Here is a 20,114-nt window from a genome sequence, read left to right on the forward strand (position 1 = left end):
GTCTTTAATAAACCTCCTATAGAAACCAGCATGGCCTAGGAAACTACGAATACCTTTGATGTCCTCGGGACATGGTATTTTCTCAATAGCATCAACCTTAGCTTGGTCCACTTCAATGCCTTTTTCAGAAATTTTATGACCCAAGACAATACCTTCGTTAACCATAAAGTGACACTTCTCCCAATTCAAGACAAGATTTGTTTGTTCACATCTCTGGAAAACTCGATCAAGATTGCTTAAACAATCGTCAAAAGACTTCCCATACATAGAGAAGTCATCCATGAAAACCTCAACAATCTTTTCACAAAAATCATAGAATACAACCATCATGCATCTTTGAAAGGTAGCGGGTGCATTACATAAAATAAAAGGCATACGTCTATAAGCATATGTTCCAAAAGGACAAGTAAAAGTGGTCTTTTCTTGATCAGGTTGAGAAACAGGTATTTGTCAAAAGCCAGAATATCCATCAAGGAAATAAAAGTTTGTGTGCTTAGATAATCTTTCAAGAATTTGATCAATAAAAGGCAAAGGGTAATGATCTTTTCTAGTAGCTCTATTTAGTTTTCTGAAATCAATTACCATTCTATAGCCTGTAACAATTCTTTGTGGAATAAGTTCATTCTTATCATTTGGAACAACAGTTATACCTCCTTTCTTAGGGACACAATGAACAGGACTTACCCATCTACTATCATCTATAGGATAGATTATACCTGCTTCCAGTAGTTTTAATATTTATGTTCTTACCACCTCTTTCATTTTCGGGTTTAACCGACGTTGGTGATCAACAACGGGTTTGGCATCAGGTTCCATATTAATTTTGTGCTGACATAGAGTGGGACTAATGCCCTTTAAATCATCAAGAGTATATCCAAGAGCAGCTCGGTGCTTCCTTAGAACTTTCAATAATCTCTCTTCTTCATGTTCTGAAAGGTTAGCACTGATAATAACAGGATACATTTTCTTTTCATCAAGATAAGCATATTTCAAAGTGTCTGGCAATTGTTTTAATTCAAACACAGGATCACCGTTAGGTGGAGGAGGACCTCCCAGAGTTTCAATAGGCAAATTGTGTTTAAGTAGAGGACGTTGTTCAAAGAAAATATTATCTATTTCATTTCTTTCATGCATATGTAAATCATTTTCATGGTCTAGCAAGTATTGTACTAAAGGATCAATAGGTGGCACAACAATAGAAGCAAGACCAATTAATTCATCCTTACTAGGCAATTCTTTTTCATGATGGTTTCTACTAAACTTGGAAAAATTAAACTCATGAGACTCATCACCAAAGCTAACACCCACAGTTTGTTTCTGGCAATCTATCTTAGCATTAACTGTGTTCAAGAAAGGTCTACCAAAGACAATGGGACAGAAGTCATCTTGCGGGGAACCAAGAACAAGAACATCAGTAGGGTATTTTACCTTCCCACACAAGACTTCAACATCTCTAACAATCCCAATTGGTGATATGGTGTCTCTATTTGCAAGTTTAATAGTAACATCTATGTTTTCTAACTCAACAGATGCTATGTCTTCCCTAATTTCTTGATATAACTTGTGAGGAATATCACTCACACTAGCACCCATGTCACATAAACCATGATAACAGTGATCTCCTATTTTAACTGAGATGACAGGCAGGCCAACTACTGGTCTATTTTTACCCCTTTTTTCAGGGTTGGCAATTCTAGCAGCTTCTTCACAAAAGTAGATAACATGCCATCCACATCTTCTTCTAAGAGATCTTTGACCATAGCAATATTAGGTTCAAATCTAATTTGTTCATCTGGTTTAGGTGTTCTAACATAGCTTTTGTTAACCACAGTTGAAACTTTAGCATGTTCCTTTATCCTAACAGAAAAGGGGGGTTTTTAATATAAGCAGTGGGAACAACTGGATCAACATTATAGAGTATAGTTTCTTCTTTAACTGGTACTGGTTCTTTAGTTTCATCTCTAAGAGGTGGGTGATATTTAAACCACTTCTCTTTAGGGAGTTCAACATGAGTAGCAAATGATTCACAAAAGGAGGCTACTATCTTAGAGTCAAGTCCATATTTAGTGCTAAACCTTTGAAAAGCATCTGTATCCATAAAAGATTTAACACAATCATAATTAAGCTTTATACCTGACTCTTTACCTTCGTCGAGTTCCCAATCTTCAGAGTTGCGTTTAATTCTTTCCAAAAGATCCCACCAAAATTCAATAGTTTTCTTCATAAAAGAACCAACACAAGAAGTATCCAGCATGGTTTGATCATTACGAGAAAGCCGAGCATAAAAGTTATGAATAATAATTTCTCTTGAGAGCTCATGATTGGGGCATGAATATAACATTGACTTAAGCCTCCCCCAAGCTAGAGCGATACTTTCTCCTTCACGAGGCCAAAAATTATATATATAATTCCGATCACGATGAACTAGATGCATAGGATAATTTTTTTTGGTGAGACTCCAACTTTAAACGATTCCAATTCCATGATCCAATATCATCGCATAGCCTATACAATGCCAATGCTTTTCCATTCAAAGATAAAGGGAAAACCTTTTTCATCACCTCATCCCCGGGTAAACCTGCAAGCTTGAATAGTCCACAGATTTGTTCTACATGTATCAAGTGCATATCAGGATGTTCGGTTCCATCTCCTGCATAAGGATTAGCTAGCAGTTGTTCTATCATACCCGAGGGAATTTCATATTCAATATTTTCAGTAGGTGCAGTAGGTTGAGGGGCAATTAATTGTGGTTCTGGACGAGGTGAAGATACCCCGAACAAACCCCTCAAAGGATTGTTTTCCATAGTAGCAAGTGAAAATAAATTTCAGCACACTATATAAATGTTTCCTTACCGAATTCCACTTACCAAAGGCGCTTCACTCCCCGGCAACGGCGCCAGAAAATAGACTTGATGACCCACAAGTATAGGGGATCAATTGTAGCTCTTTTCGATAAGTAAGAGTGTCGAACCCAACGAGGAGCAGAAGGAAATGAAGCGGTTTTCAGCAAGGTAATGTCTGCAAGTGCTGAAACGGTAAGTAGCGAGTAGTTTGATAGCAAGATAGTTTGTAACGAGCAAGTAACGATAGTAACAATAAGTATGCAGCAAGGTAGCCCAATCCTTTTGAGGAAAAGGACAGGCCAAAACGGTCTCTTATGATAAGCAAAGCATTCTTGAGGGTACACGGGAATTTCAACTAGTCACTTTTGTCATGCTGGTTTGATTTGTGTTCGCTACTTTGATAATTTGATATGTGGGTGGACCGGTGCTTAGGTGCTGTTCTTACTTGAACAAACCTCCTACTTATGATTAACCCTCCCGCAAGCATTCGCAACTACGAGAAAAGTATTAATAATAAATTCTAACCATAGCATTAAACTCTAGGATCCAATCGTTCTCTTACGGAATAGTGAATAAACCAGGGTTTAAGTTTCTATCACTCTCGCAACCCACCATCTATTTAATACTCCACAATGCATTACCTTAGGCCCAAATATGGTGAAGTGTCATGTAGTCGACGTTCACATGACACCACTAAGGGAATCACAACATACATACCATCAAAATATCGAACACATATCAAATTCACATGATTACTTGCAACATGATTTATCCCGTGACCTCAGGAACAAAAGTAACTACTCACAAATAATAAACATGCTCATGATCAGAGGGGTATTAATATGCATAATGGATCTGAAGATATAATCTTCCACCAAATAAACCATATAGTAATCAACTACAAGATGTAATCAACACTACTAGTCACCCCCTAGCAACAATCTATAGTTCCGATAACAAGATTGAATACAAGAGATGAACTAGGGTTTGAGATGATATGGTGCTGGTGAAGATGTTGATGGAGATTGCCCTCCCCAAGATGGGAGAGTTGTTCGTGATGATGATGATGATGATTTCCCCCTCCGGGAGGGAAGTTCCCCCGGCAGAATCGCTCCGCTGGAGGGCAAAAGTGCTCCTGCCCAAGTTCCGCCTCGAAACGGCAGCGCTCCATCCTGAATGTCTTCCCTTTATTTTTTTCTAGGTAAAAATGACTTATATACCAGGAGATGGGCACCGGAGGTGGGCCGAGGAGGCCACAACCCACCCCCTGGCGCGCCCAGGCGGGTTGTGCCCACCTGATGGCCCCCTCTGGTACTTATTGGCTCCAATATTTCTTATGTATTCCATAAAAATCTCCGTGAATTTTCAGCTCATTTGGAGTTGTGCAGAATAGGTGGCCTGACGTAGCTTTTTCTGGTCCAGATTTCCAGCTGTCGGAATTCCCCATCTTCGTGTGTACCTTGCAAATTATGAGAGAAAAGGCATTAGAATTACTCCAAAAAGCATTATTATGGATAAAAACATTGTAAATAACAGTAAGAAATAATGATGCAAAATGGATGTATCATGTGCGTAGGAAATGGTTCCAAAGTCGATGTGATTGTTGATGATGTTTGCTAGGACTACGTCGGTATTTCCCCCAAGAGGAGAGGATGATGTAGCACAACAACGATAGGTATTTCCCTCAGCAATGAAACCAAGGTATCGAACCAGTAGGAGAACCAAGAAACAAAACGTAAAGAGCCCCTGCACACAAATAACAGCCACTCGCAACCCGACGTGTTAAAGGGGTTGTTAATCCCTTTCGGGTAACCGCGCCAGAAGGCACGTTGACGGGAGAAAATTGTAATAGATTGAAATAATAGATCGCAACTAAAATAAAGTGCAGCAAGGTATTTTTGTATTTTTGGTTTAATAGATCTGAATAAAAACGCAAAGGAAAAGTAGATCGCAAGGCAAATATATGAGGAAGAAGACACGGGGGCCGTAGGTTTCACTAGTAGCTTCTCTCGAGAAAAATAGCAAACGGTGGGTAACCAAATTACTGTTGGGCAATTGATAGAACTATATCCAGGCAATGATCATTACATAGGCATCACGTCCAAGATTAGTAGACCGACTCCTGCCTGCATCTACTACTATTACTCCACACATCGGCCGCTATCCAGCATGCATCTAGTGTATTAAGTTCATGGAAAAACGGAGTAATGCAATAAGAACGATGACATGATGTAGACAAGATCCATATATCTATTGCGGCAGATATTAGATCTCGTCTTTTTATCCTTAGTAGCAACGATACATATGTGTCGGTTCACCTTCTGTCACTGGGATCAAGCACCGTAAGATCGAACCCACTACCGGGCACCTCTTCCCCTTGCAAGATAAATAGATCAAGTTGGGCAAACAAAACCCAAATATCGGAGAAGAAATACGAGGCTATAAGAGATCATGCATATAAGAGATCAAAGAAACTCAAATAGCTTTCATGGATATAAAAAGATATAACTGATCATAAACTCGAAGTTCATCAGATCCCAACAAACACACCACAAAAGGAGTTACATCATATGGATCTCCAAGAGACCATTGTATTGATAATTCAGTGGGAGAGAGAAAGCCATCTAGCTACTAACTACAGACTCGAAGGTCTAGAAAGAACTACTCACGCATGATGGGAGAGGCACCAATGGAAGTGGTGAACCCCTTCGTGATGGTGTCTAGATTGGATCTGGTGGTTCTGGACTCTGCGGTGGCTAGATGAATATTTCGTCGACGCTTCTAGGGTTCTGGGATTTTTGGGGTATTTATAGAGCAAAGAGGCGGTCCGGGGGGTGCCCGAGGTGGGCACAACCCACCAGGGCGCGCCCGGGCCTCCTGGCGTGCCCTGGTGGGTTGTCCCCTCCTCGGGACTCCCCCAGGTGCCACCAGGGCCCATCTTCTTCCTTCTGGCCCAAAAATATCTCCAAAAAGTTTCGGGGCATTTGGACTCCGTTTGATATTGATTTCCTGCGATGTAAAAAACTTGCAGAAAACAGCAACTGGCACTGGGCACTATGTCAATAGGTTAGTACCAAAAAATGATATAAAATGACTATAAAATGATTATAAAACATCCAAGATTGATAATAAAACAGCATGGAACAATAAAAAATTATAGATATGTTGGAGATGTATCAGCATCCCCAAGCTTAACTCCTGCTCGTCCTCGAGTAGGTAAGTGATAAAAACATGATTTTTGATGTGGAGTGTTGTTCATCAAGTCATATCATATTCTTTTCTTTATAGCATGGACATTTGGACTTTTACGTGATTCAAAGCAATAGTCTAGTTTTGACATAATAATTTAGATACTCAATCATATCAACAAGCAACCATGTCTTTCAAAATATCAATGCTAAAACAAGTTATCCCTAGCCCATCATGCTCAAACATTGATCCATTCATGAAACACACTCGAATATTAGCTATACCAAATACTTAAGTACGATCATATTGCCTCTTAGTTGGTGCTTTTATAAGAGAAGATGGAGACTCAAATTCAAAAATAAAAATTTCATAAAGTAAAAGGAAGGCCCTTTGCGGAGGGAAGTAGGAATTTGTAGAGGTGCCAGAGCTCAAAGCAAAAAAATTGAGATAAAAAACATTTTGGGAGGTGTATCCATCCCACCAACGAAACGACGTAGAGCTACGAACACTTTCCATGCTAGATATGCCATAGGCGGTTCCCAAATAGAAAATAAAGTTTATTCCTTTTTCCACCATTCTTTCACTTTCCATGGCCAGCCGTATCCACGTGTGCCTTCCATACCAACACTTTCCAAGGAATTTATTATTTGACAAAATAAAGTAAATTCATTTTTGCATTTCGGGACTGGGAATCCCTAAAACCTTTGCCTTACTCTCGTGCAATGAAAAGTGAATAAATACTCATCGTGAGAATAACACATCCATCATGGAAAATATTAGCCACCGTTACCGTTCCGCGAGCGAAACAAACACACAAAAGAGAAGTTTATTTTGAAAATTAGAGATGGCACATACAAATTTGCTTAGAATGGCAAAAGAGTACCGCATATAGGTAGATATAGTGGACTCATGTGGCAAAACTGGTTTAAAGGATTTTGGATGCACAAGTAGAGATCATACTTGGTGCGAAATGAAGGCTAGCAAAAAGATTGAGAAGCGACCAACTAAGAAATGAATAATTTCTTGAAGCAAGCATTAAGCATAAGTAACACCGAATAATGCACCACAAGTAGGATATAATTTTCATTGCATGATTATTTACTTTTGTGCATGCATAGAGAATCACAAATTTGAACACCAATATTCTTACTAAAGCACAATTACTCATCAACATAACTCACATATCGCATCATCATATCTCAAAACTATTACTAAGAATCAAGTTTATTTTCTACAATGATCTTCATGACATTTTTTTCTTATTTTATCCTTCTTGGATATCTATCACTTTGGGACTAATTTTCATGTGTTGCTTTTCATAAGCTCAAACAAATATAAGTGAAGATCATGAGCATAACAAATTTTCTTTCTCTCAAAATAATTTAAGTGAAGCAAGAGAGAATTTCTTCATAATTTTACTAACTCTCAAATAAATCTAAGTGAAGCAAGAGAGTATTTCTTCAAAAATAACAAAGCACACCGTGCTCAAAAAGATATAGGTGAAGTACTAGAGCAAGTCCTAGCTCATAAAAGATTTAAGTGAAGCACAGAGAGCAATTCTAACAAGTCATGATATAATTTTGGCTCTCTCAAATAGGTGTGTCCAGCAAGGATTGATGACTTAAAACACAAAATAAAACAAGCAAAGACATATATCATACAAGACGCTCCAAGCAAAACACATATCATGTGACGAATAAAAATATAGCCTCGAGTAAAATACCGATGGTTGTTGGAAGAAAGCGGGGATGCCACTCGGGGGCATCCCCAAGCTTAGTTGGTTGCTCATTTTTGGATAATAGCTTGGGATGCCGGGGCATCCCCAAGCTTAGGCTCTTACATCCTTCCTTCATCCATCGCAAGATAACCCAAAACTTGAGAACTTCAATCACACAAAACTCAACAAAACCTTCGTGAGATCCGTTAGTATAAGAAAGCAAACCACTACTATAAGTGCGGTATCAAACCAATTCATATTTTATTTTTGTATTGTATCTACTGTATTCCAACTTTTCTATGGCAAAAACTCATCAAACAAAACCATAGAGCCATCAAAATAAGCACACAACACAAAGAAAACAGAATCTGTCAAAACAGAACAGTCTGTAGTAATCTGACTTTGGCGAATACTTCTGTAACTCCAAAAATTCTGAGAAAATAGGAAGACCTGGGTAATTTGTATATTAATATTTTGCAAAAAGAATTGGCATTTTATCATGTTCTGGTGATTTTTAACAATTGTTTTCGTGAGCACAAAATTTCTGTCTTTTTCAGCAAGATCAAACAACTATCACCCAAGAAGATCCTATAAGCTTTACTTGGCACAAACACTAATTAAAACATAAAAAGCACAATCATAACAGTAGCATAATTGTGTAAACACACAAGAACGGAAAGCAAAAAGCAAAAATAAATTTTATTCACTGGGTTGCCTCCCAACAAGCGCTATAGTTTTACGCCCTTAGCTAGGCGTAAGGCAAGGATCTAAGTTTTGTCATCTTTCTTCTTCTTAATTTTCTTGGGGGTATTTTTATCAGGAGGTTTGGTAAACACAACATAAAACATATTATCCATAGAATCTTTAGCATTCCTTAGTTGGTTTTCATCATAACCCCTTTGGTTTCCCGCAACAATCCAAGAATAGTGTTGATTGACATTATTGAAAACTTGTTGGATCATATCTAGAACGGAGACTTCCTTCTTAAGATTCTCATCAAAGATCTTATTATCCCCAAGCAAATGCCTCAGTGCATAGTCACTATTGTAAAGAATTTCATCTATCACGGGTTTTTCATGATTCATACCATAAAAGTCAAAGATTTCCCTAGCTTCCCGAATTATGTAGTCAAACTCGTTCATAAGAACGAGAGTGGCCAACTTTTTGGCTGTAGGATTCTTTATTTCGGGAAGCTCAAAAAACAATCTTTGCAAAGTAGGATGAGTGCGGATAAATTTACTTTCAAGTTTCAGAACTAGTGCTGAAATAGCATCCGCATAAGATCTAGTAGTTTTAAGTATAGGAGCATCATCAAGATTCAGATTTCCGACACAATTGAAAAATTCTTGGATACGTTCTTTTCCCATAACGTTCCCTTGCCCCAAGATAAAAGTTTTAGCATCTAGATTGCCTGTACATCCAATCTTAGGAGTCAGGCCATCATCTGTTGGTGCCATACCGAAATAACTCATGATTGCAAGCAGAAAATAGATCTGACAAGAAAATGGTGAACGAAAAAAGAGAGGCGAATAAAATAGCAAATTTTTGTGAAGTGGGGGAGAGGAAAATGAGAGGCAAATGGCAAATAATGTAAATTGCGAGGAGATGAGATTTGTGATTAGGAACCTGGTTATGTTGAAGATCCTCCCCGGCAACGGCGCCAGAAATTCCCTTGATGATGTTTGCTAGGACTACGTCGGTATTTCCCCCAAGAGGAGAGGATGATGTAGCACAACAACGGTAGGTATTTACCTCAGTAATGAAACCAAGGTATCGAACCAGTAGGAGAACCAAGCAACAAAATGTAAACAGCCCCTGCACACAAATAACAGCCACTCGCAACCCGACGTGTTAAAGGGGTTGTCAATCCCTTTCGGGTAACGGCGCCAGAAGGCACGTTGATGGGAGAAAATTGTAATAGATTGAAATAATAGATCGCAAATAAAAAAAAGTGCTGCAAGGTATTTTTGTTTTTTTCGTTTAATAGATCTGAATAAAAACGCAAAGGAAAAGTAGAATGCAAGGCAAATATATGAGGAAGAAGACCCGTGGGCTGTAGGTTTCACTAGTGGCTTCTCTCGGGAAAAATAGCAAATGGTGGGTAAACACATTACTGTTGGGAAATTGATAGAACTTCAAATAATCATGATGATATCCAGGCAATGATCATTACATAGGCATCACATCCAAGATTAGTAGACCGACTCCTGCCTGCATCTACTACTATTACTCCACACATCGGCCGCTATCCAGCATGCATCTAGTGTATTAAGTTCATGGAAAAACGGAGTAATGCAATAAGAACGATGACATGATGTAGACAAGATCCATCTATCTATTGCGGCAGATATTAGATCTCGTCTTTTTATCCTTAGTAGCAACGATACATATGTGTCGGTTCACCTTCTGTCACTGGGATCAAGCACCGTAAGATCGAACCCACTACCGGGCACCTCTTCCCATTGCAAGATAAATAGATCAAGTTGGGCAAACAAAACCCAAATATCGGAGAAGAAATACGAGGCTATAAGAGATCATGCATATAAGAGATCAAAGAAACTCAAATAGCTTTCATGGATATAAAAAGATATAACTGATCATAAACTCGAAGTTCATCAGATCCCAACAAACACACCACAAAAGGAGTTACATCATATGGATCTCCAAGAGACCATTGTATTGATAATTCAGTGGGAGAGAGAAAGCCATCTAGCTACTAACTACAGACTCGAAGGTCTAGAAAGAACTACTCACGCATGATGGGAGAGGCACCAATGGAAGTGGTGAACCCCTTCGTGATGGTGTCTAGATTGGATCTGGTGGTTCTGGACTCTGCGGTGGCTAGATGAATATTTCGTCGACGCTTCTAGGGTTCTGGGATTTTTGGGGTATTTATAGAGCAAAGAGGCGGTCCGGGGGGTGCCCGAGGTGGGCACAACCCACCAGGGCGCGCCCGGGCCTCCTGGCGTGCCCTGGTGGGTTGTCCCCTCCTCGGGACTCCCCCAGGTGCCACCAGGGCCCATCTTCTTCCTTCTGGCCCAAAAATATCTCCAAAAAGTTTCGGGGCATTTGGACTCCGTTTGATATTGATTTCCTGCGATGTAAAAAACTTGCAGAAAACAGCAACTGGCACTGGGCACTATGTCAATAGGTTAGTACCAAAAAATGATATAAAATGACTATAAAATGATTATAAAACATCCAAGATTGATAATAAAACAGCATGGAACAATAAAAAATTATAGATATGTTGGAGATGTATCAGCATCCCCAAGCTTAACTCCTGCTCGTCCTCGAGTAGGTAAGTGATAAAAACATGATTTTTGATGTGGAGTGTTGTTCATCAAGTCATATCATATTCTTTTCTTTATAGCATGGACATTTGGACTTTTACGTGATTCAAAGCAATAGTCTAGTTTTGACATAATAATTTAGATACTCAATCATATCAACAAGCAACCATGTCATTCAAAATATCAATGCTAAAACAAGTTATCCCTAGCCCATCATGCTCAAACATTGATCCATTCATGAAACACACTCGAATATTAGCTATACCAAATACTTAAGTACGATCATATTGCCTCTTAGTTGGTGCTTTTATAAGAGAAGATGGAGACTCAAATTCAAAAATAAAAATTTCATAAAGTAAAAGGAAGGCCCTTTGCGGAGGGAAGTAGGGATTTGTAGAGGTGCCAGAGCTCAAAGCAAAAAAATTGAGATAAAAAACATTTTGGGAGGTGTATCCATCCCACCAACGAAACGACGTAGAGCTACGAACACTTTCCATGCTAGATATGCCATAGGCGGTTCCCAAATAGAAAATAAAGTTTATTCCTTTTTCCACCATTCTTTCACTTTCCATGGCCAGCCGTATCCACGTGTGCCTTCCATACCAACACTTTCCAAGGAATTTATTATTTGACAAAATAAAGTAAATTCATTTTTGCATTTCGGGACTGGGAATCCCTAAAACCTTTGCCTTACTCTCGTGCAATGAAAAGTGAATAAATACTCATCGTGAGAATAACACATCCATCATGGAAAATATTAGCCACCGTTACCGTTCCGCGAGCGAAACAAACACACAAAAGAGAAGTTTATTTTGAAAATTAGAGATGGCACATACAAATTTGCTTAGAATGGCAAAAGAGTACCGCATATAGGTAGATATAGTGGACTCATGTGGCAAAACTGGTTTAAAGGATTTTGGATGCACAAGTAGAGATCATACTTGGTGCGAAATGAAGGCTAGCAAAAAGATTGAGAAGCGACCAACTAAGAAATGAATAATTTCTTGAAGCAAGCATTAAGCATAAGTAACACCGAATAATGCACCACAAGTAGGATATAATTTTCATTGCATGATTATTTACTTTTGTGCATGCATAGAGAATCACAAATTTGAACACCAATATTCTTACTAAAGCACAATTACTCATCAACATAACTCACATATCGCATCATCATATCTCAAAACTATTACTAAGAATCAAGTTTATTTTCTACAATGATCTTCATGACATTTTTTTCTTATTTTATCCTTCTTGGATATCTATCACTTTGGGACTAATTTTCATGTGTTGCTTTTCATAAGCTCAAACAAATATAAGTGAAGATCATGAGCATAACAAATTTTCTTTCTCTCAAAATAATTTAAGTGAAGCAAGAGAGAATTTCTTCATAATTTTACTAACTCTCAAATAAATCTAAGTGAAGCAAGAGAGTATTTCTTCAAAAATAACAAAGCACACCGTGCTCAAAAAGATATAGGTGAAGTACTAGAGCAAGTCCTAGCTCATAAAAGATTTAAGTGAAGCACAGAGAGCAATTCTAACAAGTCATGATATAATTTTGGCTCTCTCAAATAGGTGTGTCCAGCAAGGATTGATGACTTAAAACACAAAATAAAACAAGCAAAGACATATATCATACAAGACGCTCCAAGCAAAACACATATCATGTGACGAATAAAAATATAGCCTCGAGTAAAATACCGATGGTTGTTGGAAGAAAGCGGGGATGCCACTCGGGGGCATCCCCAAGCTTAGTTGGTTGCTCATTTTTGGATAATAGCTTGGGATGCCGGGGCATCCCCAAGCTTAGGCTCTTACATCCTTCCTTCATCCATCGCAAGATAACCCAAAACTTGAGAACTTCAATCACACAAAACTCAACAAAACCTTCGTGAGATCCGTTAGTATAAGAAAGCAAACCACTACTATAAGTGCGGTATCAAACCAATTCATATTTTATTTTTGTATTGTATCTACTGTATTCCAACTTTTCTATGGCAAAAACTCATCAAACAAAACCATAGAGCCATCAAAATAAGCACACAACACAAAGAAAACAGAATCTGTCAAAACAGAACAGTCTGTAGTAATCTGACTTTGGCGAATACTTCTGTAACTCCAAAAATTCTGAGAAAATAGGAAGACCTGGGTAATTTGTATATTAATATTTTGCAAAAAGAATTGGCATTTTATCATGTTCTGGTGATTTTTAACAATTGTTTTCGTGAGCACAAAATTTCTGTCTTTTTCAGCAAGATCAAACAACTATCACCCAAGAAGAACCTATAAGCTTTACTTGGCACAAACACTAATTAAAACATAAAAAGCACAATCATAACAGTAGCATAATTGTGTAAACACACAAGAACGGAAAGCAAAAAGAAAAAATAAATTTTATTCACTGGGTTGCCTCCCAACAAGCGCTATAGTTTTACGCCCTTAGCTAGGCGTAAGGCAAGGATCTAAGTTTTGTCATCTTTCTTCTTCTTAATTTTCTTGGGGGTATTTTTATCAGGAGGTTTGGTAAACACAACATAAAACATATTATCCATAGAATCTTTAGCATTCCTTAGTTGGTTTTCATCATAACCCCTTTGGTTTCCCGCAACAATCCAAGAATAGTGTTGATTGACATTATTGAAAACTTGTTGGATCATATCTAGAACGGAGACTTCCTTCTTAAGATTCTCATCAAAGATCTTATTATCCCCAAGCAAATGCCTCAGTGCATAGTCACTATTGTAAAGAATTTCATCTATCACGGGTTTTTCATGATTCATACCATAAAAGTCAAAGATTTCCCTAGCTTCCCGAATTATGTAGTCAAACTCGTTCATAAGAACGAGAGTGGCCAACTTTTTGGCTGTAGGATTCTTTATTTCGGGAAGCTCAAAAAACAATCTTTGCAAAGTAGGATGAGTGCGGATAAATTTACTTTCAAGTTTCAGAACTAGTGCTGAAATAGCATCCGCATAAGATCTAGTAGTTTTAAGTATAGGAGCATCATCAAGATTCAGATTTCCGACACAATTGAAAAATTCTTGGATACGTTCTTTTCCCATAACGTTCCCTTGCCCCAAGATAAAAGTTTTAGCATCTAGATTGCCTGTACATCCAATCATAGGAGTCAGGCCATCATCTGTTGGTGCCATACCGAAATAACTCATGATTGCAAGCAGAAAATAGATCTGACAAGAAAATGGTGAACGAAAAAAGAGAGGCGAATAAAATAGCAAATTTTTGTGAAGTGGGGGAGAGGAAAATGAGAGGCAAATGGCAAATAATGTAAATTCCGAGGAGATGAGATTTGTGATTAGGAACCTGGTTATGTTGAAGATCCTCCCCGGCAACGGCGCCAGAAATTCCCTTGATGATGTTTGCTAGGACTACGTCGGTATTTCCCCCAAGAGGAGAGGATGATGTAGCACAACAACGGTAGGTATTTACCTCAGTAATGAAACCAAGGTATCGAACCAGTAGGAGAACCAAGCAACAAAACGTAAACAGCCCCTGCACACAAATAATAGCCACTCGCAACCCGACGTGTTAAAGGGGTTGTCAATCCCTTTCGGGTAACGGCGCCAGAAGGCACGTTGATGGGAGAAAATTGTAATAGATTGAAATAATAGATCGCAAATAAAAAAAAGTGCTGCAAGGTATTTTTGTATTTTTGGTTTAATAGATCTGAATAAAAACGCAAAGGAAAAGTAGAATGCAAGGCAAATATATGAGGAAGAAGACCCGTGGGCTGTAGGTTTCACTAGTGGCTTCTCTCGGGAAAAATAGCAAATGGTGGGTAAACACATTACTGTTGGGAAATTGATAGAACTTCAAATAATCATGATGATATCCAGGCAATGATCATTACATAGGCATCACATCCAAGATTAGTAGACCGACTCCTGCCTGCATCTACTACTATTACTCCACACATCGGCCGCTATCCAGCATGCATCTAGTGTATTAAGTTCATGGAAAAACGGAGTATTATTAATGCAATAAGAACGATGACATGATGTAGACAAGATCCATCTATCTATTGCGGCAGATATTAGATCTCGTCTTTTTATCCTTAGTAGCAACGATACATATGTGTCGGTTCACCTTCTGTCACTGGGATCAAGCACCGTAAGATCGAACCCACTACCGGGCACCTCTTCCCATTGCAAGATAAATAGATCAAGTCGTCCAAACAAAACCCAAATATCGGAGAAGAAATACAAGGCTATAAGAGATCATGCATATAAGAGATCAAAGAAACTCAAATAGCTTTCATGGATATAAAAAGATATAACTGATCATAAACTCGAAGTTCATCAGATCCCAATAAACACACCACAAAAGGAGTTACATCATATGGATCTCCAAGTGACCATTGTATTGAGAATTTAGCGGGAGAGAGAAAGCCATTTAGCTACTAACTACGGACCCGAAGGTCTAGAAAGAACTTCTCACGCATCATGGGAGAGGCACCAATGGAAGTGGTGAACCCCTCCGTGATGGTGTCTAGATTGGATCTGGTGGTTCTGGACTCTGTGGCGGCTAGATGAATATTTCGTCGACGCTTCTAGGGTTCTAGGATTTTCGGGGTATTTATAGAGCAAAGAGGCGGTCCGGGAGGTGCCCGAGGTGGGCACAACCCACCAGGGCGCGCCTGGGCCTCCTGGCGTGCCCTGGTGGGTTGTCGCCTCCTCGGGACTCCCCCAGGTGCCACCAGGGCCCATCTTCTTCCTTCGGGCCCAAAAATATCTCCAAAAAGTTTCGGGGCATTTGGACTCCGTTTGATATTGATTTCCTGCGATGTAAAAAACATGCAGAAAAACAACAACTGGCACTGGGCACTATGTCAATAGGTTAGTACCAAAAAATGATATAAAATGACTATAAAATGATTATAAAACATCCAAGATTGATAATAAAACAGCATGGAACAATAAAAAATTATAGATACATTGGAGACGTATCAGCATCCCCAAGCTTAACTCCTGCTCGTCCTCGAGTAGGTAAGTGATAAAAACATGATTTTTGATGTGGAGTGTTGTTCATCAAGTCATATCATATTCTTTTCTTTATAGCATGGACATTTGGACTTTTATGTGATTCAAAGCAATAGTCTAGTTTTGACATACTAATTTAGATACTCAAGCATATCAACAAGCAACCATGTCTTTCAAAATATCAATGCTAAAACAAGTTATCCCTAGCCCATCATGCTCAAACATTGATCCATTCATGAAACACACTCGAATATTAGCTATACCAAATACTTAAGTACGATCATATTGCCTCTTAGTTGGTGCTTTTATAAGAGAAGATGGAGACTCAAATTCAAATATAAAAATTTCATAAAGTAAAAGGAAGGCCCTTCGCGGTGGGAAGTAGGGATTTGTAGAGGTGCCAGAGCTCAAAGCAAAAAAATTGAGATAAAAAACATTTCGGGAGGTGTATCCATCCCACCAACGAAACGACGTAGAGCTACGAACACTTTCCATGCTAGATATGCCATAGGCGGTTCCCAAATAGAAAATAAAGTTTATTCCTTTTTCCACCATTCTTTCACTTTCCATGGCCAGCCGTATCCACGGGTGCCTTCCATACCAACACTTTCCAAGGAATTTATTATTTGACAACATAAAGTAAATTCATTTTTGCATTTCGGGACTGGGAATCCCTAAAACCTTTGCCTTACTCTTGTGCAATGACAAGTGAATAAATACTCATCGTGGGAATAACACATCCATCATGGAAAATATTAGCCACCGTTACCGTTCCGCGAGCGAAACAAACACACAAAAGAGAAGTTAATTTTGAAAATTAGAGATGGCACATACAAATTTGCTTAGAATGGCAAAAGAGTACCGCATATAGGTAGATATAGTGGACTCATGTGGCAAAACTGGTTTAAAGGATTTTGGATGCACAAGTAGAGATCATACTTGGTGCGAAATGAAGGCTAGCAAAAAGATTGAGAAGCGACCAACCAAGAAACGAATAATTTCGTGAAGCAAGCATTAAGCATAAGTAACACCGAATAATGCACCACAAGTAGGATATAATTTTCATTGCATGATTATTGACTTTTGTGCATGCATAGAGAATCACAAATCTTAACACCAATATTCTTACTAAAGCACAATTACTCATCAACATAACTCACATATCGCATCATCATATCTCAAAACTATTACTAAGAATCATGTTTATTTTCTACAATGATCTTCATGACATTTCTTTCTTATTTTATCCTTCTTGGATATCTATCACTTTGGGACTAATTTTCGTGTGTTGCTTTTCATAAGCTCAAACAAATATAAGTGAAGATCATGAGCATAACAAATTTTCTTTCTCTCAAAATAATTTAAGTGAAGCAAGAGAGAATTTCTTCAGAATTTTACTAACTCTCAAATAAATCTAAGTGAAGCAAGAGAGTATTTCTTCAAAAATAACAAAGCACACCGTGCTCAAAAAGATATAGGTGAAGTACTAGAGCAAGTCCTAGCTCATAAAAGATTTAAGTGAAGCACAGAGAGCAATTCTAACAAGTCATGATATAATTTTGGCTCTCTCAAATAGGTGTGTCCAGCAAGGATTGATGACTTAAAACACAAAATAAAACAAGCAAAGACATATATCATACAAGACGCTCCAAGCAAAACACATATCATGTGACGAATAAAAATATAGCCTCGAGTAAAATACCGATGGTTGTTGGAAGAAAGCGGGGATGCCATTCGGGGGCATCCCCAAGCTTAGTTGGTTGCTCATTTTTGGACAATAGCTTGGGATGCCGGGGCATCCCCAAGCTTAGGCTCTTATAACCTTCCTTCATCCATCGCAAGATAACCCAAAACTTGAGAACTTCAATCACACAAAACTCAACAAAACCTTCGTGAGATCCGTTAGTATAAGAAAGCAAACCACCAATATAAGTGCTGTATCAAACCAATTCATATTTTATTTTTGTATTGTATCTACTGTATTACAACTTTTCTATGGCAAAAACTCATCAAACAAAACCATAGAGCCATCAAAATAAGCACACAACACAAAGAAAACAGAATCTTTCAAAACAGAACAGTCTGTAGTAATCTGACTTTGGCGAATACTTCTGTAACTCCAAAAATTCTGAGAAAATAGGACGACCTGGGTAATTTTTATATTAATCTTTTGCAAAAAGAATTGGCATTTTATCATGTTCTGGTGATTTTTAACAATTTTTTTCGTGAGCACAAAATTTCTGTCTTTTTCAGCAAGATCAAACAACTATCACCCAAGAAGAACCTATAAGCTTTACTTGGCACAAACACTAATTAAAACATAAAAAGCACAATCATAACAGTAGCATAATTGTGTAAACACACAAGAACAGAAAGCAAAAAGCAAAAATAAATTTTATTCATTGGGTTGCCTCCCAACAAGCGCTATAGTTTTACGCCCTTAGCTAGGCGTAAGGCAAGGATCTAAGTTTTGTCATCTTTCTGCTTCTTAATTTTCTTAGGGGTATTTTTATTAGGAGGTTTTGTAAACACAACATAAAACATATTATCCATAGAATCTTTAGCATTCCTTAGTTGGTTTTCATCATAACCCCTCTGGTTTCCCGCAACAATCCAAGAATAGTGTTGATTAACATTACTGAAAACTTGTTGGATCATATATAGAACAGAGACTTCCTTCTTAAGATTCATCAAAGATCTTATTATCCCCAAGAAAATGCCTCAGTGCATAGTCACTATTGTAAAGAATTTCATCTATCATGGTTTTTTCACGATTCATACCATAAAAGTCAAAGATTTCCCTAGCTTCCCGAATTATGTAGTCAAACTCGTTCATAAGAACGAGAGTGGCCAACTTTTTGGCTCTAGGATTCTTTATTTCGGGAAGCTCAAAAAACAATCTTTGCAAAGTAGGATGAGTGCGGATAAATTTACTTTCAAGTTTCAGAACTAGTGCTGAAATAGCATCCGCATAAGATCTAGTAGTTTTAAGTATAGGAGCATCATCAAGATTCAGATTTCCGACACAATTGAAAAATTCTTGGATACGTTCTTTTCCCATAACGTTCCCTTGCCCCAAGATAAAAGTTTTAGCATCTAGATTGCCTCTATGTCCAATCTTAGGAGTCAGGCCATCATCTGTTGGTGCCATACCAAAATAACTCATGATTGCAAGCAGAAAATAGATCTGACAAGAAAATGGTGAATGGAAAAAGAGAGGCGAATAAAACAGCAAATTTTTGTGAAGTGGGGGAGAGGAAAATGAGAGGCAAATGGCAAATAATGTAAATTGCGAGGAGATGAGATTTGTGATTAGTAACCTGGTTATGTTGAAGATCCTCCCCGGCAACGGCGCCAGAAATTCCCTTGATGATGTTTGCTAGGACTACGTCGGTATTTCCCCCAAGAGGAGAGGATGATGTAGCACAACAACGGTAGGTATTTACCTCAGTAATGAAACCAAGGTATCGAACCAGTAGGAGAACCAAGCAACAAAACGTAAACAGCCCCTGCACACAAATAACAGCCACTCGCAACCCGACGTGTTAAAGGGGTTGTCAATCCCTTTCGGGTAACGGCGCCAGAAGGCACGTTGATGGGAGAAAATTGTAATAGATTGAAATAATAGATCGCAAATAAAAAAAAGTGCTGCAAGGTATTTTTGTATTTTTGGTTTAATAGATCTGAATAAAAACGCAAAGGAAAAGTAGATTGCAAGGCAATATATGAGGAAGAAGACCCGGGGGCCGTAGGTTTCACTAGTGGCTTCTCTCGGGAAAAATAGCAAACGGTGGGTAAACACATTACTGTTGGGAAATTGATAGAACTTCAAATAATCATGACGATATCCAGGCAATTATCATTACATAGGCTTCACATCCAAGATTAGTAGACTGACTCCTGCCTGCATCTACTACTATTACTCCACACATCAACCGCTATCCAGCATGCATCTAGTGTATTAAGTTCATGGAAAAACGGAGTATTATTAATGCAATAAGAATGATGACATGATGTAGACAAGATCCATCTATCTATTGCGGCAGATATTAGATCTCGTCTTTTATCCTTA

This window comes from Aegilops tauschii, chromosome 2 (assembly GCF_002575655.3).
Source record: "Aegilops tauschii subsp. strangulata cultivar AL8/78 chromosome 2, Aet v6.0, whole genome shotgun sequence".
Taxonomy (NCBI): Eukaryota; Viridiplantae; Streptophyta; class Magnoliopsida; order Poales; family Poaceae; genus Aegilops; species Aegilops tauschii.